Raw genomic sequence first — 27,170 nt, 5'->3', positions numbered from 1 at the left:
GGGGAAAGAGTTTACTCTGCAATGCCGTCGGAGTCCTGCCTGGTGCAAGGACCGTGCTTGCGTGTGCAAATGGATAGCAGAGAAACATCAAGTGAAAATGACTTGACTCCTTAAGGACACATGTCCACATCATTGGATTCTCTGTAGAGTCTAATGAATTTGTGCCAAAGCATTTGCCTTAGTGTAACACCATAAGAGTCTGTTTCTCTCCCCATTTTCTTGACACTTGAAGAGGCTGCAGAGCTTTAAGACCTCTACCCCCTGGTTGGGACTGATCTCCTGGTTCAGTATATGATGGGGGAGAAAAAAAAGACCATGTGACCATGGTAGACTTTGTATTCTGTAGGAAACCGGGTGATAATAAATTAATTAAAATAAGATCTACAAGAGTGCAGATCTTGTGGGGTGGGGACAGTGCTGGCAGGGCTCATACTGCAAGTGGGAAAAGACTAAGCATCGCTGCAGCCCTGTCCACCCTCCAGCTGCCCAATCTGTCTCTTCCCAAATCCCGTAGCCCCGCCGCAGGTGAGCAATCCCTGGGCAAGCAGCCAGGATGTGGAAGGCAACGCTGTGGGTTGCAGGCCAGGCATGCCAGGCCCCCTCCCTCTCTTCCCTGGTGTGTACAGGCAAAGCCCAAAACAGATACCAAGCTTGTCTCAAGCCCCACAGGGCAAGGGGGAAACCAGAGGGTCCCATGCAAGGAAGGGAGCTCATGCCCAGATCCACTTCTGCACTTGGGGGAATGTCCGGTAAAGAGGAATGTGCATGGTGTATGAAGATGGAATGGCGTGCACTGCTGAAACGGAAGTAGAACCATTGAACTGATTTTTTCTCAATGGGGTGTTGCAAGGGAGCGATGGAGGCTACAGTCATGTACCTGAGACCTGGGAAGGGACGGGGCTTTTCTGCAAAAAGCCCAAGGTGAGCGATGCCTGGCTCACCCTGGAAGGGGACGGCAGAACAAGACTCTGCTTCCAGACCAAGCCAAGACCCTTCCACTTCCAGAGTGCTACATCCTCCTCTCTGCACCCCTGGGTTGGGCAGGGTTATCGCACACCATGTCTAATCTTGCTACCTTCCACGTGCCATAACAGTATCACGCTGTTTTTCATTCCTACCTGATCTCTGTGGATGCATCCGTTTCCCTTTCCTGCTGTCCTGAGCCATGAACTGAGGACAGTCACCTTCTGGAAGCCTCGTCTCTCTGCCTTCCCCTCCCCACAAAGGGAGTTCTGCAGGAAGCAACCCGTTGGGGCATTTCTGGCTTCCAGAACTCCAGCATTCATTTATCAGGACCTTAGCCCTTTTTTTCTTTTTTTTTTCCTCCTTACAAAGTTAATTTACAGGAACCCACAGTCTCTGCACGATATTGTTCCTCTCTTTTTGTAACCTTTAATTCCCTGGAGTTTGTTTCATGAGAAAGAACCATAAAATAAAATAAATAGATCCCTTGCTTTTTTTTTTCCCTTTTTTTTTTTTTTTTGGCAATACCCTGTGTATTTTAACTAAGAAAACAAAACAATAGAAACACCCCATCGACTGCTAAATCTTGCTGGGGTATGCTGGTCGTGATGCGCCTTGCAGAAAATGCCCCCTTGAACGAGGAGACAGGAGACGCTCCGGGGAGGTCGCTTCCATGACACACAGCCTGTGGCATCCGAGTTCTCCCCTTGCAGTGCAGATCAACTAGCTCAGGCCTGGATCTACCCTGATTGTATGAGCCCGAGGCTACGGTGCTCTCGCTAAGGTGCTCAGAAGGTTTTATTACCTCTGGGCTGAGGCAGCTGGACATCCTCCAGCCTTCAGCTGGCCCCTCTCCAGGTGGCTCCTGTGCCTCTGAACCGCAATTCCCAGCTCTTCCAGATCTGGGGTTAGCACCAGCAGGATTAACACAGGCCCAGGCTGTACCCTGACCTGCTTTATCGTTTCCGAAGCAGCTGCACAACCACCCTGATCCACGCTCTGAGACCTCTGGAAGCCATTGTTCTGTATGCTGCTGAGGCAGCTAAGCCTGAGGCTGTTCCAAGGCCATGGAGTGTCTTTGCTTCAGCCTCAGCTCCAGGCAAAGGATGGCTTGCTGTCGCAACACAGCAAGGGTTGGGTTGCCACCTCAAAGCAGTTGATTTGCTTCATCATGTTGCTTGAGGACCCGTTGACTGTGCTCAGTCCCCTCCCCAGGACAACCCACCCAGCCCCCTTTACTGCCCTCTTCCCTGGTAGCCTTATCCCATGCTTTTCTTAGCACCTTATCCAAGGGACCTGACACCCTTTCCATGCCACGTGAAGGTGACTGGCATAGGATAGACTCGTTTCTAATTGCAGGAGTGTGTAAAAGCTTGGTCACTGCTGGCTTTGGCTCGTATAGTGCAGGACAGGGGGCCGGGAGATTCTCCCTGTGGTCCTGAGCTTCCATGCAAGTTTGGGAATGTCTCTGACACTTTCTGAACTCCTGTCTCCAGCACTGAAATTGATGGGGCAGTGGCCTTGGTTGGTGCCTCTGGGCTTGACGGCAACCCAAAGAAACGAAAAGGTGAAATTTCACAGTTGGCTGAGGTTGCTACAACTGGAGCTGCCGAAAAGGGCAGCCGTGCCCTCTGCCCACACCTGGCCATATGGCCCTGCCATCTCCTCTGAATTGGTTCTGGCCATCAGATGGTTGTGGGTGATTTACTGAGAACTAAGCCAAGAAGATCAAAGGAGCGCTAGCTTTCAGATGACCTAGGGAGCAGGTGGGAAGTGGAAGAGCTGGGAGATGGAGGAGGGAGCAAGAGGAAGCAATGTAGGAGTGAGTGAAAAAGGTTGTGAAACACTCTTTTGAATAATATTGCGCTCGATCTATTGCAAAGCCATTTCTCTGTGATAGTCATTTATATCCCTCCAAAGTGGATAGAGAGTATGGCCACATTAGAATTCAGCTTTGTATAATCTTCAAGTAATCAAGCCTAGTATGTCCTCGAAGAAACCATGGTTGCTTCACACCAGAGCATTTAAAGTCCTTTCAGAAGCAGTGTTTACTGCAGCTTTAATTGACCTCTTTTCAGTACATGATGAATGAGTAGAAAAAGGCATCAATCTATTGAAAAAGTCTTCTAAAATGATCTGTTAAATGTTTCTCACTAGATATGCAGTAGAAAATGTCTCTGTTGCATTTAAGTAGTTGTGAAAAGTATCTGCTTTGTTACTTGTTCATCTAAAAGATATGACATGAAAGTCTCTTAAAGAATAAAGAGGGAGGACTGTGGCTTTGAGGTTAAATTTACATTCTAATTCTGTATTTCCTAATTTCTGAGCACTCGATTTCTCAAATTTTCCATTTCATTAACCTTTGTTATTTGCATGCAATATAAACTGTTCTTGCAGATTGCCAAAGGAAATCATAAACATTTTGGCTATTCCTTGGCCTCTCCTCAAATCTGCCATTCTGAAGACGGCTGAGACTACGACAAAGTCAGCTTTTACAACAGCCGCATCAACCTTTCTCCCTACACCTCTCGACTGTGTCCTTGGATGTGCTTTTCAGTGTTTGCAAAAGAACTTTGAGTCCTGCGAATTAGCATCCAAAACTTTGTATTTTAGCTCTCGTGGCCAGATGGAAATGGTTCACAATCTGCTACCCCCTCCCTGGTACGCAGCAAGTTGTTAACGAGCCTTCTTGCTTCTGTTGTCAAAGTACACAAGATTAAATCAATATTAAGACTTTTCACATGACAGCCTTTAAAATGCAATAATTAAGAGCCCAGATTATTGCTGAAAACCTGGATTGGCAGAGCTGGGCTACCTGAGAGCTGTGAGAAGCGGAATGGCAAGTTGGTATTTGTCTAATCCCAAGTCTCTTAAAAGCCCTCTTTTTATGAGTTTCAGACCATCTGGGCGGTGAGTTTCTGAGATATTAATGTCTGGGCATGGCACATTTGGGAATTTGACTGTTTCCATGAAGGAGCTTTTCTGAAACAGCCTCTATGTACCCTGCACCTGAGTGGGTTTCACAGCCTGGGGCTGTACCCTGCTACAATAGCATAGCTACCCCTGTATACAGACACCCAGTCTTATCCACTAGCTGTTTCTGGAATTAATACTTTTACGTTGAAAAATACTGACGAACTGAAACAAAATTTAGATCAGCATGTGGACCATATTCCACCACAAAATATTTTTGTTTCAACTTGTAAGGCATTAAAACCGTAGAATACAGAAGAAAAGCTTCAGCTGTGTGGGAAAATCCTACAGTGAAGAATTTTCATCCTTTTGCTCTTTTCCTCCTAGTTTTAGTTTTACAGGAAATTTCATTTTTCTGCATTCCATTTGAGAAGGGAAAAGGTCTCAGGCTGTACTGTAAGGTGAAAGACTTTGGTTTCTACCTCGTTCAGACCCCGCAACACATGCACACCTATATATGGATACAAACCTAAAGCCTTTAAAAACCTTCCCACTTATATTTAAAGTATTCTAGCTCCCAAACTCAGACCAAAAAAAGTTCATAAGAAATACTATGACGCAGGTGCAAAATTTCCTGTTTTCAAAGATAAAAAATGTCAGCAAAAATGTCCTCAACCATTGAGTCAATTCCTTCCAAAAAGACAAAGAAACTTAGAGATACCTTAGAAGTCCACAAAACAAGCCAAGTGTGAAAAATAGCTTGAGTTATTTTTAATTTTTATGTGTCCAAGAATTGTAATTCAGAAAATCTGGAGCAATGTTCTTTCCCTTCCCCCACTATCTCTTTCCCTTATTAGCTTCTCTCCTTTTTTTGGGTATGTGTTTACGTTAAAATTTTTAGCATGATTTTGTTAAAATGTAACCACACCTCTCCCAGATTTTTTTGAGAGATAGTTAGAGTAAGAGAAATTTTAACACAAAGAGAATTAGCTATAAAAAGTCATGGGAAAGTGAGAAAGAAAAGCCAGATTTCAGTTCCAAATAATTATTATGACTACTTGGTGCAATTCGCTTAACCTATATATAACGTGATGCATATAGAACTACAAAAACAATTAAGAACTCGTCATCAAAGCATTTCATGCAGCCCTTTATGGATTTTAAGCTCACTGGGAAAGGCAGCGACTTGGTGATGAAACTCTTGTACAAAGTAGGTAGATTTTAAATCTTAGTCATCACTATCAATCTCCCCCACCTTAGAGGATTACTAAACTGTCTTAGCACAATTTGCCTTTAGTGTACCAAAGTACGACGTCCAGTAACAAAGACAGGAACTTTACTGCCCCTGGGGGAAAACAGAAGATGATCCCCTGTGCTGCATAACTAACTGTCAGGATTAAAATTCAGTCAAGTTGTAACTGAATTTCCATCCGAGGCCAAAAGTATTTCTTAATGTGCTCTAATATCCATTGGAATCCTTGGAGCGTTTTCAAGTTGCCTTTGCAAAATGTATGTCAATCCCCACAGCACCTCTTCATGCAATACTCCTTCTTTGGTGTTATCTGGTAGAGTATCTCCTCTTGACTCCAACAAAGCTGTGGCCTCTTGCTACATACAGGGTAACAGGAGTTGTGGGTAAAGGGCAAAGATTTACAATGGAATTAAATGGTTTTAAAACTCTTCCTTTGCCATTTAGTGCAACTGATGCTTCGCACTCGTGGGTTTGTATTTGCACTGGGAAGGGCAGAAGGGCTGTATCTCCACTGAAGAGGGACTGGCCATCACTTAGCTCACTCAGGTACAACCATGCATTGAGCCTGCATGATTTTTTTGAGAGGTATTTGTTTTGCTAGGCAAGTGGGGATATAATTTTTGGGAGAACAGGGGAGTAACACCTTCAGGAACCCTGTACAAATCATCAAATCATAGAAAGGTTTGGGTTGGAAGGGACCTTCAAGATCACCTGCTTCCAACCCCCCTGCCATGGACAGGGACACTTTCCACTACACCAGGTTGCTCAAAGCCTCATCCAACCTGGCCTTGAACACTTCCAGGGATGGGGCAGCCACAACTTCTCTGGGCAACCTGTGCCAGTGCCTCACCACCCTCATTGTAAAAAATTTCTTCCTTAGATCTAATCTAAATCTCCCATCTTTCAGTTTAAAGGCATTGCCCTGTGTCCTGTCACTACACACCCTTGTCAAAAGCCCCTCTCCAGCTTTCTTGTAGCCCCTTTAAGTACTTGGAAGGCTGCCGGATGGTCTCCCCGAAGCCTTCCCTTCTCCAGGCTGAACAATCCCAACTCTCTCAGCTGTCTCCATAGCAGAGGTTCTCCAGCCCTTGGATCATCTTCGTGGCCCTTCCCTGGACCTGCTCCAACAGCTCCATGTCCTTCTGATGTTTGGGTCCTTGGAACTGGACACAGCACTGCAGGTGGGGTCTCATGAGAGCTGAGAAGAGGGGCAGAATCCCCTCCCTCGATCTGCTGCCCATGCTGCTTTGGATGCAGCCCAGGACACGGTTGGGCTTTCTGGGCTGCCAGCGCACATTGCTGGCTCATGTTGAGCTTCTCAGCAACCAGGAGACCCCTAAGTGCTTCTCCTCTGGGCTACTCTCAATCCATTCTATTGCAGGGAAGGGTTGGAATAGAGCAGGAACACATTTAGCATCAACTCCCTGGAGATCTGGAGGAAGAAGGGGTAACAAACTCCGTAGCCTCACACCTGGGCAAGCTCAGCATCTCATCAGCACCCTGGCAAGGTGCCCAGGACCGAGATCCTGTCCAACATCAGAGCCCGATGTCTGCTCCGAGCAGACCCCAAGGCAGGTCCAACGTTTGGACTCTGCAGGCAGCTCCGTCTCTCTCACGCAGACACAACACATGCGTCTTCCCTCACCTCCCAGGAATTTGCTTTAGATCTTATGTTAGATTGAGGGATGGCTGGTGGAAAAGAGTGAGACAGCAAGAGATCTGGCTGTGCTACTTGCAGTTCAGGTAGTTGCATGGGTTTGCCCACCCTGATTCTTGGGTGTCTCAATAGTTATGGGTGACCAGGGAAGAGTGAGGGGGGTTTCTGGGACCATTGCCACTCTATTTGTTGTATGACAAAGACAAATCCCCATTGCTAGAGAGAAAACAAATTATTGTTTTCAATGACAACCAAGTTAAAGTGCTGTCCTTCAGAAATGCAAGGAAAAGGGAATTTCTGGGAAGATCAAAGCGTCCCTGACACCTGGAAGCTAAAGATTATGTCAGTCTTATTTGGATATGCCTTCATTGAGAAATGAGCTCAAGTGACAGCCTGCCCAACGAGGAGCTCATGAGTTAGTCCAGCCTAGGTGAAAGCAGTCGCAGTGCTGAAGACGCCCTGTGGCAGAACATCATTGGTTCATGGCAAGTTGATGCATCATGGACCCTTCTCCACAAATCATCTCACTTCTTTTGTGGAGAAGAGAACTGTGGGAAGGCACTGGAGGACTATCAACACTCAAGCACTCTCTCTGCAAGGAAGGCTATGACAGCAGAACACAGGCCCCAGCCCTCACCCCTTGCTGGGCCAACTAGCCTGCAACCAAAGCTCCCCAGTCAGGTGGTCCTATGTGGAGGCAGAGATGGGATGTTACAGTTACAACTGGTTCCTTCCCCAGCTAGAGGTTGCACAAAGCTCTAAAAGCAGCAGGGAGTGGTAGCTGAAGTCTTTTACCTCCTTCATGTCACAGAGTAACGATAAATACTGCTCAGCTGGAGGTAGGCTATGGCTGCAACCAGGGCAGAAGCTTGCTTGACGTGTACCACATGCGGGCATGTGACTTGGTTGTATAACGAAAATGATTAGTGCCGACTATTGCTTGACAAGTTATGTAGGCACTCTGGTTTAGGCTGTTAAGCAAGTGGTAGGGAATCTGTCTGGAGCTGCCAGTTGGTGGCAGGACGTTCACATGCCCCCATGATGAGACCCTGTGGATGAGAACTCTTGTTCCAAAGAGAGCACAGCAAAAGCTTCTTGCTCTGCTAAACCCTCTATAGAAGCTGCTTAATGATAGTTTTTTAAAGCTGGAGGCTCTTCCCTAGGTCAGGGTCCAATAGAGCTAGGTGTTGCACCAGCACAAAATAAACAACAACCTCTGCTCTGAGGCAGCCTTGCAGCTAAGGCACGAGGTAGAGTCAGGGAGTTTGGGTCCTCTCCTCAACTTTGCCAACGTATGACGTGATGGTGAGGTATTTGCTTCACCTTTTGGAAACTTCCTTTCTTATTTGCAATGCAGAAGGAGTTGCAGATGTTTTGCGGTGCAGTGAGCAACCATGAGCCTTCAATGTCTGCTGAGGCTGGAGACACTTCAAAAGTGCAGAGTGGTTGTAAAGATTTATTATTACTAGCATCTTTCCCTGCTATACAGTGACTCCCACCTACAATTTAAGGTTCTAGAAAAGACCCTGTCCAATTTTGACATTTTTGCTTTATCAGTGGTGGACACTGCACACACTCGAAAGACGATCTTGCACTGTGCTTAGTAGGGACTGAGATGCACACGTCAATAACTTCCTTGGCCATAGGAAACAGAGCAAACAGCACATCTCCAGGCCATGAGACAGTCCTGAGAGCTGACCCAAGCACCCTGCCTTCAAACAAGAAGTTGTTGTTGAGTAGATCTCAAACTTTGAGGGGAGATTCATTTCCATGCTGTAGACTCCTAAATCAGATATCTATAGTTGTTTTCTGCATGAAGTCTTTGACACACCAGTATAATCATGGAGACCAAGCTGACATCACCAGTTACCAGGTTTGAGTTTTGGTTGCTGAACATGCTCCTGGGCAGTGCTTCGCTATTGCTCTTGGAAGCTGGTGAATTCAGAGTTCCTATAAACTAGGGTGGGTTTGTGCATCGGGGTTTGTTTCAAGCTTAGGGTTACAATAATGGGTCTTAGCTGTACCTGCAAATCCAGAAGTTCCCAGAAGTGTCCATGTTTGTGAAGATTCAAACAGCTGTTGAATTTCGTGGAGATCCTGTATTTATACTTCTGCATGGGCTGATGCAAAGCTCTTCTGCAACCCCCCAGGGGTCATGCTCCTGGGTGAGTCATGTCCCACACTTTAGCGGAAGAAAATCCAAAGCCGGGGACCCCAGCAAGAGTAACTGGATTCTCAAAGCCCACAGTAGCCAGATCCAGTGTACCACTGCTTTGGTGGCCCATTGATGGCTAAAGAGAGAGGAAAAGAAAATCTCAAAAGGCTCTTCATTTTGGTCTTTTGTCTCTGGAGAGAAAGCTGAAGCTTTGCAAATCAATGCTTTGTGTCAAGCAGGCTGAACCTGCCCATGGTTTGCAGACGTGGAGCATCCCTTGAGACACACTACAGACAACGTGTCGATCAAACCATCAGTGTGAATGTCAGTGACCCTTCCATAAAGAGTGAAAAAAGAGAGTCATCGGGATTTGTGTAGGGTGAAAGAGAAAAAAACAGTGTCATTTTGGCCTGCAAATGATATAATTTTGTGAACTAGCTGTTCAAGCCTTGCCTTTGCTGATGAGCTGTGCCAATTCTCTTTTAATTAGCACATGAATAGGTGAGGTAAGGTTCCCTGCACTTCTATGGAAGCAGAAAGATTTATGAACCCACAGCTGTTTCTGGAACCTGCCCCACACCCGTATGTACACAGCAGAGATCCTGCTGCCAAAACAGGGAAAGTATAAGCAAAATGAGCAGAATGGAGTCATTTCCCAGAATGCCCCGTGCTGGCAAAGGCAAAAATACTGCGAAATAGGGAGTTATACTGATGTCCTCAGGGCCCAACCTAAATGATGGCCCCGTTATGCCTGTGCTGTGCAAGCATACGGCGAAGGGCACTCCCTGCCCCAAAGAGCTTACAGAGTGAATAGCCATGGCAGAAGTGGTACAGTCAGGTTTATAGGAGAGGAACCACAGTGCAGCATGGCTGGATGACTTGCTCAAGGTCTCAAAAATGAAATCTATCTCAAAAATGATCTACCTCAGCTCTGTCTGCTGCCAGACTAGGGATGCAGTCCTGGAGATGCACCCATGGGTTTGAGGCAGGTGCCTTAGTTGATGGAAGGCATTGTGGATGGCTGAGGTGGGACACCATCAAACCGCTCTCCGTTCGTGGTTTTGGTGGTTTTCTTTTGGTTTTTCATTATAAAAGCCTCAAATTCTCTTGGAGCCTGTTAAGCCAAGGACCCAACTGGATCTCAGTTTTGACTGACAGTAGACCAACTCATTCCAGGGATTTTAGTGTGAACTCCCCTTATGGCAGTTACTCCAGGCAAGTCTAAGGACAGTGTGAGTGACATTGGGGGAGTGAGCACAGCAGGTCCATCCTATGTACCAAGTAAGAGGAGAGGCAGATGGAAAGAAAACTAAACGTGAATGGAAACCATGCAAACAGCATCTGAATTAAGCCTTCCTACAGTCTTAGACTGCTTTGCTCAACCTTAAGCCAAAGCTTGATAACTTGGCCTCTGGAAAGCAGTGAGAGAGAAGGTCCCAAACGGCAGCTTTCCCAGAAAAGCAGCACAGGGTAGAGTGCTAAGCAAGACCTCTGGAGACTTGACCATCTACCCTGTGACTTTCAACTAAGTCTTCCTGCGTCCTTGCCTAGCTGTCAAGAGCACCACCATGGCATGGACCTTGCCTTTCTATAGTCACTTGTCAGATTCCTTACTTCAGCCACCAATACAAAATGCTGATGATATAGGGGTTTCAGGGCCAGGATGACTCAGCTTTGTAGGACAGATCGTTTTCCTCCCAATCTCCCTTCCCCTCCTGGTGTTCGTTGTTTGTTGACCCAGAGCTCAACTCTTCTTACAACCTCATCCTTTTGGTTGAAACCATCTTGTGTCTCCTTTGGTAAATGTCTCCAGAACCTCACCCCAGCTCTCTGGGTGATTAGGTGCTGCTGAGATCACTCAGCTTCGTTAGACCACAAGCCTGAGTCTCACGATGGTGCCTGTGATAACCCCAATGTTTGCCTCCTGGCTCTTAGTGTTCCCGGTATGTGTTCCTCTCCCCGGGCAGCTCCCATGAACTCTCCACCAGGTGCCAAGGAGGGGTTGGAGTACCCGCCCAGCTCTGCTCTTGTCCCTGGGCTGGCATGAGAAGACACTCCCCAGCCAGCTGCAACTCCCACGCCAGGCATTCCTTGGCTACTGCTTGTGCCTTCCATACTCATGTGAAGCTACACATGCCACCAGGCTCACCTCTTCCCCCTCCAGGAACTCCAGCCCTCGTGGCATCAGAAGTTGGTACTGGAAGGGGCTGAAATGCACTTGGTCTCTCTGGCCTCTTGCTGCTCTGTGCTTAGTGTTTGTGCAAACCATGCAGGAAAGAAAGCAGCCATCTACCCTTTAGATAGGTTAACAGCAGTGGCATGCCCTCTCCTGCAGACCTGTACAGGGTCCTTGATACCTGACTGGGTTGTGAGTACAGATGACCACAGTCCTGGTGCAATATGGGGAGCTTTAGATTGGATATTGGGAAAAATTTCTTCCCCAAAAGGGTTGTCTAGCATTGGAACAGGCTGCCCAGGGAAGTGGTTGAGACACCATCCTTGAAGTATTTAAAAGATGTAGACGTTGTGGTCAATGGTTCAATGTCCACGTGGAGGCCTGTGACAAGTGGTGTTCCTCAGGGGTCAGTACTGGGACCAGTGCTATTTAACATCTTTGTTGGTGACATGGACAGTGGGATCGAGTGCACCCTCAGCAAGTTTGCAGATGACACCAAGTTGTGTGGTGTTGTGGACACGCTGGAGGGAAAGGATGCCATCCAGAGGGACCTTGACAGGCTGGAGAGGTGGGCCTGTGAGAACCTAATGAAGTTCAACAAGGCCAAGTGCAAGGTCCTGCACGTGGGTCGGGGCAATCCCAAGCACAAGTACTGGCTGGGTGGAGAATGAATTGAGAGCAGCCCTGAGGAAAAGGACTTGGGAGTGCTGGTGGATGAGAAGCTCAACATGAGCCAGCAATGTGTGCTGGCAGCCCAGAAAGCAAATCGTATCCTGGGCTGTATCAAAAGAAGTGTGGCCAGCAGGTCGAGGGAAGTGATTCTGCCCCTCTACTCAGCTCTCGTGAGACCCCACCTGGAATACTGTGTTCAGCTCTGGAGTTCCCAACACAAGAAGGACATGGAGCTACTAGAGCGAGTCCAGAGGAGGGCCACGAAGGTGATTCGAGGGCTAGAGCACCTCTACTACGAAGACAGGCTGAGAGAGTTGGGGCTGTTCAGCCTGGAGAAGAGAAGGCTCCGGGGTGATCTTATTGCAGCCTTCCAGTACTTAAAGGGGGCCTACAGGAAAGCTGGAGAGGGATTTTTTACAAGGGCGTGTAGTGATAGGACAAGGGGCAATGGCATTAAACTGAAAGAGGGGAGATTTAGATTAGATATAAAGAAGAAATTTTTCCCTCTGAGGGTGGTGAGGCAGTGGAACAGGTTGCCCAGAGAAGTTGTGGCTGCTCCATCCCTGGAAGTGTTCAAGGCCGGGTTGGATGGGGCTTTGAGCAACCTGGTATAGTGGAGGGTTTCTCTGCCCATGGCAGGGCAGTTGGAACTAGATGATCTTTAAGGTCCCTTCCAACCCTAACCATTCTATGATTTTATGATTCTATGTGGCACTTAGGAACATGGCTTAGTGGTGAACTTGGCAGTGTTAGGTTTAGGGTTGGACTCGATGATCTGAAGGGTCTTTTCCAACCTAAAAGATTCTATGATCCCCAAATTGTCTGCTGTCAAGCCCTAGCTGGAATCACAAATGGGCAGCTGGATCACACTTGCTAAGTCTGTCCTCATAAATAAGCCAAGCCAGGGTCTCTTCTCAGGCCCCTGGGGCAAGCACATACACATGGCACAGGACTATGGATTAATTGAGTTTGGAAGGGGCTTTTGGATGTCTTAATTCCAAATTTTCTCTTAAAGGAAAGCTGGTTTTGAAGTCCAAAGAAGTTGCTCAGGAGTTTGTCCATTCAATATCTCAAAACCTTAAATGATGGAGCTCCCGCACTGAGGGATCTTTTGGGGTTATTGAAAATAAAAATAAAATCAGGTACACAGCTTTGCATTTTGCCTTAGCCCACACCTGGGCCCTCTTCCTCCCAAAAAGAACAACAAAAGAGTTCTGAGAACAGCCTCTGCTATCCTTTAAAATGTGCCCAGACTTTTTTTTAAGACTACTGTTGATTGGCAGGGACAAAACTGGACACTGTGCTGACAATCAAGCACCTAGGCAGGCCCATATCACATATGCCCCTGATCAACTCACTAGTATAGACTTAGCCTTGGACACTTAGCTCATGAATTCTGCCAAAGGACAAGCCTTAGGCCTTTTCACCAGAGGTTGCCTGCAAAACCAGTGGTACAGGTGATGTGCCAGCTCCTCTCCTGTTGCACTTTGCAGCTTATACTGATGTAAAAGTCGTGGAGGTTCAAGCCCATGTGCTCTTCCAAGAACTCAGATGCAAGCTTGCAAGGTTTGCTCTCTGCTTGTAGGACAGGGAGGATGGCTGCCTTAATAATTCCTTTTATCACACCAGCATAATTCTTTGGGTGCAGCTTTCCCCTAATGTGATCTCAGACCTAGTCCTGCATCTCTGTGGCTGTGCTCTGGGCCATGCCACTCCAGGTCAGGCTGGCATTGGTTCAATAGTTTGCACAACACAGCACTTTTCACAGCAAAGACATGCTACGCATCTTCTGAACAATCCTGACAAACTGCGTCTCCACCAGAAATACAAATCGAGCCATGGATGTGACAACCTTTTGTACTTCACTGTCTGATACAGAAATGATCCACTGCAATAAATCATGTTCCACCATTTCTGCCCCATCACCCATGGAGTGGTCCTTTGCAACCTCCACACTTGACCACATGCATGAAGATGAGCTTGTGCATTGAACGACCAGCACCAAAACCAGCCACTGTGTAGCTTCCCAGAAAGTCCTGGGACAGGAAAGCTGTTCATGGTGTGCAACAGGCGTCGACATGGGCAATGGGATTTATGGGAGCAGGAACACGGAGGTGTGGTCAAAGCAAACAACTGTTTGAAATTATCTTGAATTTTTAACTGGCTCTATGGCCCCCTTCAGAGACATGAATGAAGAAGAGAACTTTACCAGATTTATTTCTGTAAGAACAGAAGATTTACTCATGCTTGGCTCTTTTTCAGGTGTCATAAATTGAGTCCACTATCTCTTCACAGATTGTCTTTCTGGATTTATCAGAAAGGACTTTATGGTTCAGAGGACCATTTTCTCCCCAGCCCCCCTTCCCACGACCTGAATAACAAGCCTGGGGTACAGCCCATGTTTATAAATATGCACATCGGTTAGATTAATGGAAACTGATTTATTACACAAATAAGAGACTTCATCAATTTTCATCTGGACTTCTTTCAATGGGACATAAATTACACTGTTGCTACTGGGTTTGGATTTCTAAGGGGATTTATTGGAGCAGGGAATTTGCTCATTTATTTTATAGCTCTCCTTGTCTGTGGAATAATTATAGTTTTGAAGCTTTTCTCCCTCCCATTTTCTGCCTTTATATATCCCCCTTAGAAAATACTGGCTGATATTCTGGAGAGTGAGGTCAGGTACTGTTTGACAAGCCCCTTTGGGGTACCTCTCCTGGGCTATCTGTGAAAGCAACAGTTTGCAGGACATGGCACATTGCAGAAGACCCATTTACATCATCTCTAACCCCAAAATATGTTTAAGAACTGCCCCCCAATCACACACCAGTGTGATTGTTTTCTTCGCAAAAAGCTTGGTCTGTTGATCTGTTTTAGGAAGTAACTGGCCCCTTGCTGCCTGTCAGCACCAGATGGTGCGTTCTCCTGCTGTAGCATCTCCAGAAGGTGAATGGGAAGGAGAGCCTCTTGACTTGTCCATCTGGATGACCGGGTCTGTCACATAAACACTAGCTGGCTATACAGACTCCCCACCTCCTTAAACATCTAAGGTTTTCTTAAAAATCTATAGCTTCCATGCATATTGCTATGAGACACTCTGTGACTTGATGAGGAGCTGTACTGGTCTCAGGACAGGAGGAAAAACTGACACGATGCTGTAAGGAGGAGATCTTCACATAGCAAAACCCTTTCTCTACTGCTGAGCAGCACAGGCCCTTGCAGAAGAAGAGCAGAGCTGCTCCATTCCTCCCTGGGGATGTGATCTGAGACTCTGGACTCAACCTCAGCCCTACCTGTGCACGTGGGGTGACAGACCAGGAGCATTGGGATCAGAGGCACGAGCACAGCCCTGGATGCTGGAGGAGATGCTGACTTCTCTGCAGTCCAGCCCGCAAGACCGAGACCGGTCAGCTCCATTGAAAATCCTTTAACTCTTCCCGCTGCCTTCAGCCTCATCACGCACCTTCTCCCTGTCTGCATGCCCTGAACTGCTGCCCAGAACACTTTCTTCTGCAACTTGTTTCTGGAGCCTCCAGAAAACGAGCCAGAGGCTTGCCTGGTTTTTGTTGTTGTTGCTGCTGTTTTTGCCTGAGGCTTAAGCACAATCCCATGAAACAGAAGCCCAGGCTCACAGGAATGCATTGAATTACGACACTGTGCTGCAGAGACTTAGACTATTTACATAATAGATCAGAAAGCCCGGCCAATTAGCTGACAAAGGAAAGGGCGTGCTAGCAGGGCACTCAGAGTTCACCCTAATTAAGAGCAAGCCATTAGAGAGCTTGCCTCAAAATGTGAGTGAAGAAGGAAGAGGAGCGTGGGGGAGAAGGCAACGACGACTGCATGCAGCCCTTTCCAAGCACATATGGATGCATCCTCCTCAACCATGGTCCCCAAGACTTGGATGTTCCCACAGATCAGCAATGCAGATAGGGAAACTGAGGCAGTTCCTTTGCTTGGGGTGAGAGCAATGAATTTACCAGCACCCCAAACCCTCTTTGACCCCTTGTTCCTCAGTGATTCCTATCTTGCAGGAACATACAACAGGGCTCATCTCTGGTGTCATGCTTGGATTTGACTTTGGTGCATCTCCCTGGGCCCTCCTGCGAGCCCATCACCATCCCCTCTGCGGCTCGGTGCAAGAGACTGTCTTCTGCTCAGTGGGTGATAAAGAGGCCCACACACATGCAGGCAGCAGCCGGGGTGAGCTGCTGGAGGAAACCTCACTCCCAATCACTGCCTAATTAAGTTAATTTGCTAATTGTCAGCATTTAGTCAGGGGAGGAGCGCCACCTGCTGAACTCACCATACTCCTCCTCTTGCTCCACCTTGGATGCTGTGGATTTCCAGAGCCCACCACCCTGCAAACCCAAGGAAGAGGATAAACCTGGTATCTTCTGTATCTCTGTACTCTGGAGGTCTCCTGGATGTTTCAGTTGGCCATGGTACCAGGATGTGCTGCATCACGTAACTCTGCTGGTTACGTGGTGGTCTTCAGTCTCAAAATGATGGAGATTCATTCTACAGAGTTGGAAGCACAAGTTTTCTTTCAAAACTGATAGCTCATCAGTGCAATGAGTTATTGCTTCTCAGCTGAGCTGTGCTGAGCTGCTGTCTTCCTGGCCAACACCAAAAAAGAAAAAAAATCTTAAAAACTATAATCTTAAAGCATTTTCATGTTCCTTCTGTCCACTTCACAGTCATTGCCCTTTCTGAACATTTAATAAAAAGCATTTTGCTTTTTGGTTGAAGTACGCAAGAGCAGCACATAGTTGGTTGCAGTTGTTCAGCTCACAGGTGGTAACTTCCACAAACATTGTAATTCCATTGCTTTTGATCCTCTGCAAAAACCCCAAGTATACCCACACAAGGAGCTTGAATTGCCAATCACATGTCAATCTACCAGGAGTCTGGCCACCAAAAACTGTAAGGCTGGCTTGCAAGTCCTGAGATTATCTTAAGAGTTACTAGGTTTGGGTCCTTTTTATTTTTCTGCCAGCTTTTGAGCTTGCAGAATGTTTTTGATTTCATATTTCTAATCTTTGCGTTACAATCACAAGGGATAGAAGTTTTTTTATTATTATTTTCTTTTTCTTTTGATGTTGAACAAAACCTGAGATTCTTCACGCAATCTCCTGAACCCAGCAGCTGGGATTTTATGGAAAGAACATTGACAACTGCAAGACGTCCAATAAAATCATAAAAGTTGGCAACACTGGGGGTTTACTCCCCTCCTTTATTGCTAGTCCACTGGACAAGTTAATTGGTCTCGATAGCTGCTGGCTGGTTTTAGGACAGATCCTTAAAAGCACTTACAGCTGCCAGGGCTCGGAGTCCTCTTGGCTAACCACAGGCACTTAACAGAGGTATCTAAGTTATAAGCCTGTTGGGTCTGACTGCTTTTTTAGGGCAGATTCTCCCATCCTATAACAGGCAGAACAGATCATCTTTGAAGGTGCTCATCTCTATTCTTTTGCTAAAGAAAAAAAACTACAACACTCTGCAGTGGCTGCCGTCCTAGTACGTGCCCTTCCTTAACCCATCCTGCAATGAAAGCTCAGCTCCTTAAGTCCTTTTAAAAGCTGGCCTCTAAGACAGTATGTCAACCCCTTCTGGGGCCTCATGTTTTGCACAGATCACCCTCATTAGCAAGGGAAAGTGGAATAAACGGAACAGGCTGCACTCCTGGCGCAATTTTTTTTTTGGATCCTCTTGGAAGTCCCACGATTCAAAGGGATCTTTCCAAGCAGCCTGGTTCGTGACCGCAGAAGATTATAAAAGGGCCAGGGAATCTCAGCATCCCTGCAGCTCATCACCAACAAACAACGCTCTCTAGATGGAATGTTTTCAATAAGGGATGCTTGTTTTGTTGGGAGCTTTCGGAGACTGTTTACAACAACAGTCCTACAACTACCTCCAAATGATGTCCTTTGAGGAAGCTGTTCCAGGAGCCTTGAGACCAGAGCTTCTGAGCTGCTCTGTGTGTATCAGAAACATGAAAGTAATCAGGAGTTGTTTAGATCTGGAGGCAGTGTTGTCGTAAACAGATGTTGCTTTAAAGCATCACGGGCAGATCTTCCTTAATGGTCAGCCAGAGCTGGGCCAGCTTGGAAGAAGAAGGACCCAGCCCAAGATGAACTGATCAGAAAAAATTAGTCAGGGCCTCAGTTCAATGCTCTTGTGCACCATGTCAAATCCGACCTAACTATCCCAAATTTGCCATTCCTAGGCATCAAGATAGGCACAGATCTTGTTTCTTTATGTTGAAATAATGAAGTGAAAAGTGGAGTGAAAAGGTTTGGGTTTAGGTTTTTTATTTATTTATTTTTATTTTTAATGAGAAAGACAAGTATTCAGTATTAGCTGTCCTGATGGATGCTTGCTGGGTGTCTGAACAATGAGAATATCTAGAAGAAAGCTGGAGGCAAATGCTTGTTTTATTCTTAATGGAGGATTTTTCTTATGGAGAGGGAAAAGGACAGGAAAAAACAATCTGTCCAGAAGACAGAGCACTCAAGTGAGCCCTCTTCTTCCCAAACCACAGGACCTCAGGGAGAGATTATACTTTCTTAATTCTTTCTTTTTCTTAGCCTTCACATTTTACATCTTAAAAACACAGTTGGGTCATAATTTCAAGTCCTTTTCCATGTCTGCAAGTGACAGAAACTGATCCCCATGAACCAGAGAAGCCGGTTCTCCTTCAGCATTGTGGAATTCAAGAGCACAGTTTGGGGGGCAAGGGGTGCCCAGAAATCATGGGAATTGTCCCCTTGGAGGGAGAGTGAAGACCTGAGATTCAAGAGGATTCCTACCAGCTCTCTGGGTGACCCTGGAGAAGTCATCAAAACCACAGTCATCCTAACTAGAAGGCCACCGTCAGCTCCTTGAATCAAGAATCCCATTCCTGAGAAAGGCAGGAGCACTGGAACATGATACAGACCATCTTTCTCTTCACTGAAGGGTCCTGGGGCAACCCCTTGACTTATTTGCTGACTAGTGCATGGGCTGTAAATTATGCCTTAATCTAGGCAAGAATCTCTCTGCAGTTTGGTTCCCACCCCGGAGGGGTAAGGTAGGCTGTTCCTCTACTTGGGTAAAGCAAGAGCTTTTTGGGACAGAGCTTATCCTTCACTTTTGTTTTCATGGCATAGAGTTTGATCCTGTTTAGTGCAGCTGGATCTAATCTCAGGTGAGTAGAGGCTCATTTTATCCAGAAAAAGGATCTTATGGGAGGAAAAAAGCATTGACACCCCCCTTCCCCAAAAGGTGGCTTCCTTCTGCCTGCAACATTCATCTCACCAAACAGAAGCGACGTTGAGTTTTCCCTTGAACAGCTTTGCCCTTCTCCAGTTCTAGGGGAATGACACAAATGTGATTCATGGGTCAGGACACTAAGGTTACTGTAAGGATATGCTGCCGAATTAAAGAGGCTAAGGCAAGGGGACCGACGGGAGGGAGGCCATGAGCTGATGTAATGTCTGGGTAGCTCAAACCAGCTCCTCAATCTCTGTTATTAGGTAAAGACAGGCTGTCCCTGGAGAATGCACCAGCTCCGCTCCCCCTCTCCGCAGCCCTCCGCATGGTCACGTTAGGGACATGCCCTTTGCACTCTCACCTACAAGCTCTCGGCACACATGAGCATCCTCCAGCACTCTAGACTTCTTCCTCCAGCAGCTGAAATAAGGCAGCCATACAATGAGACCATTGTGCAAGCAAGTCCCACAGCTCCAACCCCACAATGAAATCTCTCCACCACCTTATACTGGAGAGAGTATTTGATTGCATTCAAGTACCCACACCTGGAGGAGGTAGGAGGGGGTGTCAAGGTTGTGGAGAGGGGCTGCCCCCACCTTCGGCTGACGGCCTGCTCAGAGCTGCAGCAAGGAAGGGAAGGGGAGGGGGACTGAAGGCAGAGCTGAGAAGCACTGGCACAGTTCTAGAGTGTGATGAGCTCGTGCAGCCACAGACTCAGCAAGAATCCCCAGGTGTTCTCTGCCCATCTTACACGCACACTTCAGATGCCAAGAAAAAAACAAACAAATGAAAAAGAAAACAAAACCCCACACTGCTGAGAACATCTAGAGTTATTAAAGTGGGGAAAATTCTCCACTGCACAGTCATGCAGAGATGCTAACTCAGGTCCTTGTTCTGTAGCTCCAATGCACTAGCAGAGAGAGGCCTTAGCACCTAGACACAAAGAGTTTAAGTTGGCCTCGATGGAGGAGGGAATGACACCAGATCTACATGCTGGCTGTACCTGGACTTCCTGGGTAGTGTGTCCACCTGTGAGGGTAGAATCATAGAATCATAGAATCGTAGAATGGTTTGGGTTGGCAGGGACCTCAAAGATCATCTAGTTCCAACTCCCCTGCCATGGGAAGGGAAACCCTCCACTAGACCAGGTTGCCCAAAGCCTCATCCAACCTGGCCTGGAACACCTCCAGGGATGGGGCAGGAGAGTCATGTTCAATGGGCACCTGCTGGTGGCAGCTTCCTAATTCAGAAGAGCAGATTTAACTGCACAAGGTCTCCCTGTTGATGAGAAGCTCAACATGAGCCAGCAATGTGCGCTGGCAGCCCAGAAAGCCAACCATGTCGTGGGCTGCATCCAAAGGGCATCAGGTCGAGGGAGGGGATTCTGCCCCTCTGCTCTGCTCTTGTGAGAACCCCCCTGCAGTGCTGCATTCAGCTCTGGGGTCTCCAACATCAGAAGGACATGGAGCTGTTGGAGTGGGTCCAGAGGAGGCCACGAAGATGATCCGAGGGCTGGGGTACCTCTGCTACGGAGACAGGCTGAGAGACTTGGGGCTGTTCAGGGAAGGCAAGGCAAGGCAAGGCAAGGCAAGGCTCGGCTCTGGGGAGACCTTCTAGCAGCCTTCCAGTACCTGAAGGGGCTACAAGAAAGCTGGAGAGGGGCTTTTTGCAAGGATGTGTAGTGATAGGACAAAGGGCAATGGATTTAAACTGAAAGAAGGGAGATTTTGATTAGATATAAGGAAGAAATTCTTCCCTCTGAGGGTGCTGAGGCACTGGAACAGGTTGCCCAGAGAAGTCGTGGCTGCCCCATCCCTGGAAGTGTTCAAGGCCAGGTTGGATGAGACTTCGAGCACCCTGGTGTAGTGGAGGGTGTCTGTGCCCATGGCAGGGGGGTTGGAACGAGATAATCTTTAAGGTCCCTTCCAACTCAAACCATTCTGTGATTCTATGATTCCCTGGTTGGAGGCCCTTTGTCGCCATGTACGGATGTTCTCCTCAGGTCCCATCTGCCTCACTGGGCTCCCCAGGTCTACGTCTAGGACATGGGGACAAGAACAAGACTACAGGATGGAGAGAGATCAGGATCTCATTTATGGGATGAGATTTGTAGTTGAGCATCAAAAGTAAGTGAATGAGTTCAGAGTCCCTGCTGATGATGTGGGTAAATGAAGTTTTGGGAACCGCCCCTCTGATGATAGCACAGAAAAAGGGGGCTGTTGAGTGTATTGATCTTCTCACTGCCAGCTTGGGACAGTTCTGGTAGGTCAGTTTGGAAGTTGTGTGACAGATGACAAAGCCAAAACCGGTAAACCTGATGGGAATTACACCGTGGAGAAACTTGGGTCAATGAGGAGAGCAAAATGAGGCCCCATGGATAAAGAGAAACAGGTGAGTCCTGCATAGGAGCATTTCTGCATGGAGCATGGATGCTGGCATTTGTTACAAAACACCAGAAACAAGTTGAATTCCCCACGCAGTGTTCATGAGAACGAGCTCTTCTTTTCTGGGAGTTTTGTTTTGCTCAAGTCTGTCTGTCACACCTTGCACATTTCATTATATAGGAATTTTTGATTTCAGAAGATAAAGTAGTCCCAGAGGAATATTTTCAGGGAGATTATTTTAACAAGCACTTTTGTACCAGGAAATCAGTGAGTTTAACCTAACAAGCAACTACCAGGCCAGGGGGACAAATAAATCTAGTTCCCACCTATTAATTTTACAGCCTACATAAAGCAGTGTTGAAGTCAAAAGTATATGTGACCCAAAAAGACATTGCTCATTTTGACACATATATAGCTTGCCCCCTGCCTGAACCCTGTCCCTTAGCCTAAATCCAGGAAGTGGGCTCCCTTTTGTAACAGATCATAGTCCTGTGTGTCAGCAATGTGTTCTACCTTAAACCAAATATCAGCCTTTCCCATGGAAGGGATAAGCTGATAGAGATGTTTGTCCCAAACGGGAGAGTTTTCCTGTTTTGTGTTGCGCGAGATTTGTTTGTTTTATTGCACCACTCGCTGATTCAATACAGCCAAGCCCACGCAGGAAATATTGGGATTTTTGTCTTGCCAAGTTGACATCTGAAAAGAGCAGGCAGCCGAATGCTTCACTTCAGGAGTATTTGTAATGAGTTACCTAACTATTAAGACACACGAAGGGAAAAACGTGCCTCAAAGAAACAACGGTGTTCTATGGATGGAAGTGACCTGGATAATGCACAAATGCCGCTGACTTTCATCTTTGGAGGGGAGCACGGTGGTATGCAGTGAGGAAAAGAAAACAGCTTTCGACTCACACATAAGTTAAAAATAAAGTACAGAGTCTGAATGAAGAGGGTGATTAACCAATGGAGTAAATGAGAAGAGAAAGTGATGGATTATCCACCACTAGAAGCATCTTGAAACGACGGCTGAATGCCTTTGTGCGAGATGTGCTGTCGTCCAGCACGAAGCACTGGGCTCCGGGCAGGCTACAACCCGACACAGATGTTTTAGCCGATGTTGCCAACGCATGAGTGGGGATTTAGCTCCCGTTCTCCTGTCTACAACGGTATCATGGAAGGACATGAAGCAGGTGGCAAGAAGCATTTGATGCCAATTCCTAATAACCATATTAGTCAGAAAACTTAAGCAGTCAAAGGAGAAATGTAAGCAGTGAGATAGTTTGTTCTGTAATCGCAGTGAAAGGAGGTTTTTGGCTAAAGCGTTGGAGCTCTGAGTCTCTTCCTTGATTTCAGCCAGCTTGGGGTCAGGCCCTCATTGTTTAGAGGCTTTCAGAGCTCCTTGCAAGTAGGAAGCAGCTCAGTTGGGTGAGAAGAGGTGCCTTGTTAGGAGGAATTTCATTCACTCAGGCAAAAATGAGCCCGATGTCTGATATCCCAAAGGTTTTTAATTACATTGCAATGGATACAGGATCAGCAGTGTTTCCTAATTAAATCCTGATGCCTCAGAGATGATATTTTGATGGTGGATTATGAGAGCCTCTACCTTACATGTACATATCTGCATTTTCTTTCAAATATATTTCTAGCAATTTTTGAAGCCAAACTCAAACTCTCAGCAGAAAACAACTGCTGTTGGGTGTCTCTGCAGAGTGGATCAGAAATCCTTGAGGCTTAGTGGATCCAGCCCCTTGAGAGCACAGGGACAGAGAGTGCATCCAGACCCACGTCTGGAGCTGGAGTGATTGCATCAAGGGAGTCCATGTGAGACCTGGCGAGTCCTGAGAGCAAACCACCAACTGAGTAGGATTGGCTTGATATAGATCTAATGGCTGGGGGCTCCTGGGAGCCTCATCTTGATTTGGAAACATCTTTGAGTCACAATAAAAAACATGGGAAGCAGCAAAGTACCTCCATGCTGAGGCTGGGCACTTGCCTGCATCTGCAAGAAAGCAATTCCGTGGGCACCTGACGATCTCTGCAGGCTGAAATACAAGCCCTGAAAAAATATTGATGCCTTCAGTCCAGTTTATGAGTCAAAAGCCCCAAATCCGTTCAAAGTCTCATTTTAGGTGCCGAGGCAGACGCTCCGGGGCTTGGCAGCTTCTTCAAAGTCACCCAGCCAAAGTGAGTCACAGCCTGAAGACTTAGTCCTGGGATAAGCCTTTCTTTTCCTCTCGTGCTTCTCGTCCTCTGCTCAGCTGCCTTCCTTTAGCAATAATAGCAGCAACTGTCTTAGATTCAGGGAAAGCAGATGGGCTCCACCCTGCAGATGGCCCCCAGAAATTTTCAGAAATACTTCTTTTCTGTAATTTTATTTACTAATTTTTTTCCATAGTTTATCATGGAAGGAGAGGGCAAGACTGGGAAGTTACTTGTTTTCTGTTTAGGTTTTGTCTTCTTAAGCTTTGGGACGTTAAGTTATTGTATGACTTTATCTAAAGCCTTTTCTCCAGTTCGGAAAGCTTTTTAATTACTCCATAATTTCACACCCCCCTCCCTTTTTTCTTTGTGTTTCAGCACTAGCAAAGCTCTCAGGTTCCCCATGTTTCAGTATCACCAAAGCCACCCATCTCCAGAACTCTTTTGCTGGACCTGGACCTATCTGTGCTCCAAGTCAGGTCAGGCGTAGGTTGACCTCAGAGTGATCTAGCAAGGGAAAACCAAGACTTAGGAAAGCATCTCCCTGTGGGACTAAGCCCTGACCAGACATTGACAGAGATCACAAACTTTGCTCCTCCTGAGCAGAATGCAGGAATTTTCAGTCCAAAAGGAGGTTCCCAAAACTGTCACTAACCTGTCCTTGCTGCAGGTTATCCAGATGAGATGTGCATTCATGCAGTTGTTGTGCTATGTTCACTTTTCTGGACAGTAAAAGAGCTTCTAGGGCAGTAGACTTATTTGGTCTGGGGACTTTTGATTTCTTTTCATTTGAAGATTTTGGTTTCTATTAAAAAAAGAAAAAAAAGGAAAAAAGAAAAAGGGGAAAAAGAAAAAAGAAAAAAGGAAAAAAGAAAAAAGAAAGAAGAAAAAAGAAAATAGAAAAAAAGAAAAAAGAGAAAAAAAAAAAGAAAAAACTGAAGCACAAAACCCCAAACCTTGACTTCTTTATTTTTAACAGAAGTTTGGTTTGAAAACCAAAGGCACGCCTGGATTTGGTAGAAAAAGAATCTAGTTTTTGAAAACAGCAAAACATTTCTTTTAGTTTCTGAAATGAAAGCCAAACCACAGCCCAAACACTTCTCCTGGAAAAAGATCATTGCCATATTTATTTTTCATGCAGATGCACGGGTGAAACATCCCCTCTTCTCCCAAGGAGTTACAAAAACAGAGCTCTAAACCCTGCTGATGTTAGCGTCCACAGATTTTTTCTGTTGCCTCCTTTTCCTCCTCTGATCTTACTATCAAACCTTCTTGTCCCGTTCATCATCTGGAATGACGCCTCCTGTACATCTATCCTGTCTTCCTTCAATTATCCGCATTTCTCTAGGAAACCCAATTGTGTCCCCTGATATTGATCCCCTGATGTCCAATCATCTTGGTATCCCCATGCCTTCTGCTTTCATAGGGATATGACATTCCTTCTGCCAACTGCAAAAGACAGTGGACCCTCTGAAAGCCCCCTGCTCTATCTCCTGAAGGGATCACCCTTCGAAGGGTTCAAATTACTGGAAGTGAAATCTATTGAAAGCTGAATTACTACCTCTGGCTGAAGGAATCCCAGACCTACAAATAGCTGAAAGCATTCAAGGATTTCTGCCCTGCTTTTTTTCTCCCCTAATGCTGGAAGGAAAATAAACCCACCGAATGTGTCCTTGCACAGCTTTCCCCCTGGTCAGAGTGGAGCCAGCACCACGGAGTCTTTCAAGGGGACATCTTCAATGTCAGCTTGGGCTCCTTTCCCCATCCACGTGCTTCAGATTTTCATTTTGAAGTTTGCTATGTTAGATGCAGCTGAGGTCAGAAATCACACCAGAACTGGGAGCACTAAGCTCCTTTTCATATTCTAGGATAACACTGCACGGATGCACAAGGCTGGGGGAGAAGTAGCACCCACTGCTCTTCTGGAGTGCCTCTGAGGATGCGCTTCTGGAGTGTCTCTGAGGATGTCTCATTGTACCAGGGAGCAGGGACCAGCCTGACCAGCCTTCAGAGGTGGATTTCAGTGTCTGGCCTTCTCATCTCACCATCAGGATGCAGATGAGGACAACATGGGACCTCTGTACATTCACCTCCATGCATTCCCCAAGATAATCCCTGCCTCTTCTAGGGGAAAAAACACCATAAAAACACTGCAAAAACACAACGCATGGTATAATGCTGGACTACAACTCTGCTGAGGTTGGATGAGGACCTTCCTCTTGCTCCAGTGCTAGAGGAAAGTCTCCCTTATGCTGCCCTCAGGTTTCCCCCCAGAGGAATTGTGGCTCAGTTTATCTTTAGATACACAGAAATAAACACCTCTGCCCCCTCTCCACCGTGATTAGCAGAGCCATTATGATTATAATGATTATTTGAGTTTCCTCAAATGAAGCAAGTATTCAGTTATATTTTCATTCTTTGGAATGAAGCTCAACTCAGTTTGTTTTCCGATAAGGCCATATGGAGAGAGGACACAGCTGGTATTTTATCCAAATTAATATGTGTCCTGGCTCAAAAACAGGTCGTGTTTGTAATGAGCTCAATCTTCATATAATAACACTGTTGAAACAATAAACGTCACTTCGGCTCCGATTTGGTGTCTGGACTGAGAGGCATGAAAACAGTTCTGCTCTAAACTGTCAGGGTGAAGGCTGGATAAACTCAAGAAAGTTCAGGTCGGGTGAAATTTCACACACGGAGACTATTATTGGAGTGAGCAGACTGGAGAAGCTATTACAGGGAGCATGTGCATCGCTTCTTTCCCCATGGACCGAAGTCAGAGACGCTCCGCTGGTGACAGATCCCTGCATGGCTGCATCCAAGACAACCCCAGCAGCTGGTGAAAAACACTAGCTGAGTGTAGACGGCTCATTTTCCACCAGCCCTGGGAAACGCAAGGTGCTGTGAGAGTGATGGTGGTGTGGGGGCTGTGCTCATTTGCTGGGATGCTGCTGCCGGAGGTTTTTTTGGATGGCTGCTCCATGGTGGATTGCTCCTGGTGTGTGGGGTCCAGGGCTTGTGGGTGCTGGGGATGACATCTCCACAAAGTGCCTTTTGTAGCTACGGCACTGAAGGTAACCTATGGGCAGCATCCTCTACTCTCTGAAATGTAGCCACTCCTGAGCTGAAACATAGAATCACAGACTCATAAAATCGTAGATTAGTCTGGGTTGGACAGGACCTTCAAGATCATCTAGTTCCAATCCCTCAGCTATGGCCATAGACACTTTCCACTAGATCAGGTTACTCAAAGCCTCATCCAACCTGGCCTTGAACACCTCCAGGGATGGGGCATCTGCAGCTTCTCTGGGCAACCTGATCCAGTGCCTCACCACCCTCAGAGGGAAGAATTTCTTCCTTAGATCTCATCAAAATCTCCCCTCTTTCAGTTTAAAGCCATTGCCCCTTGTCCTATCGCTACCCGCCCTTGTAAGAAGCCCCTCTCCAGGTTTCTTGTAGCCTCTTTGGGTACTGGAAGGCTGCTAGAAGGTCTCCCTGGACCCTTCTCTTCTCCGGGCTGAACAGCCCCAACTCTCTCAG

Source organism: Tauraco erythrolophus, chromosome 5, assembly GCF_009769465.1.
Source record: "Tauraco erythrolophus isolate bTauEry1 chromosome 5, bTauEry1.pri, whole genome shotgun sequence".
Taxonomy (NCBI): domain Eukaryota; kingdom Metazoa; phylum Chordata; class Aves; order Musophagiformes; family Musophagidae; genus Tauraco; species Tauraco erythrolophus.
Note: the sequence above shows the minus strand (reverse complement) of the source record.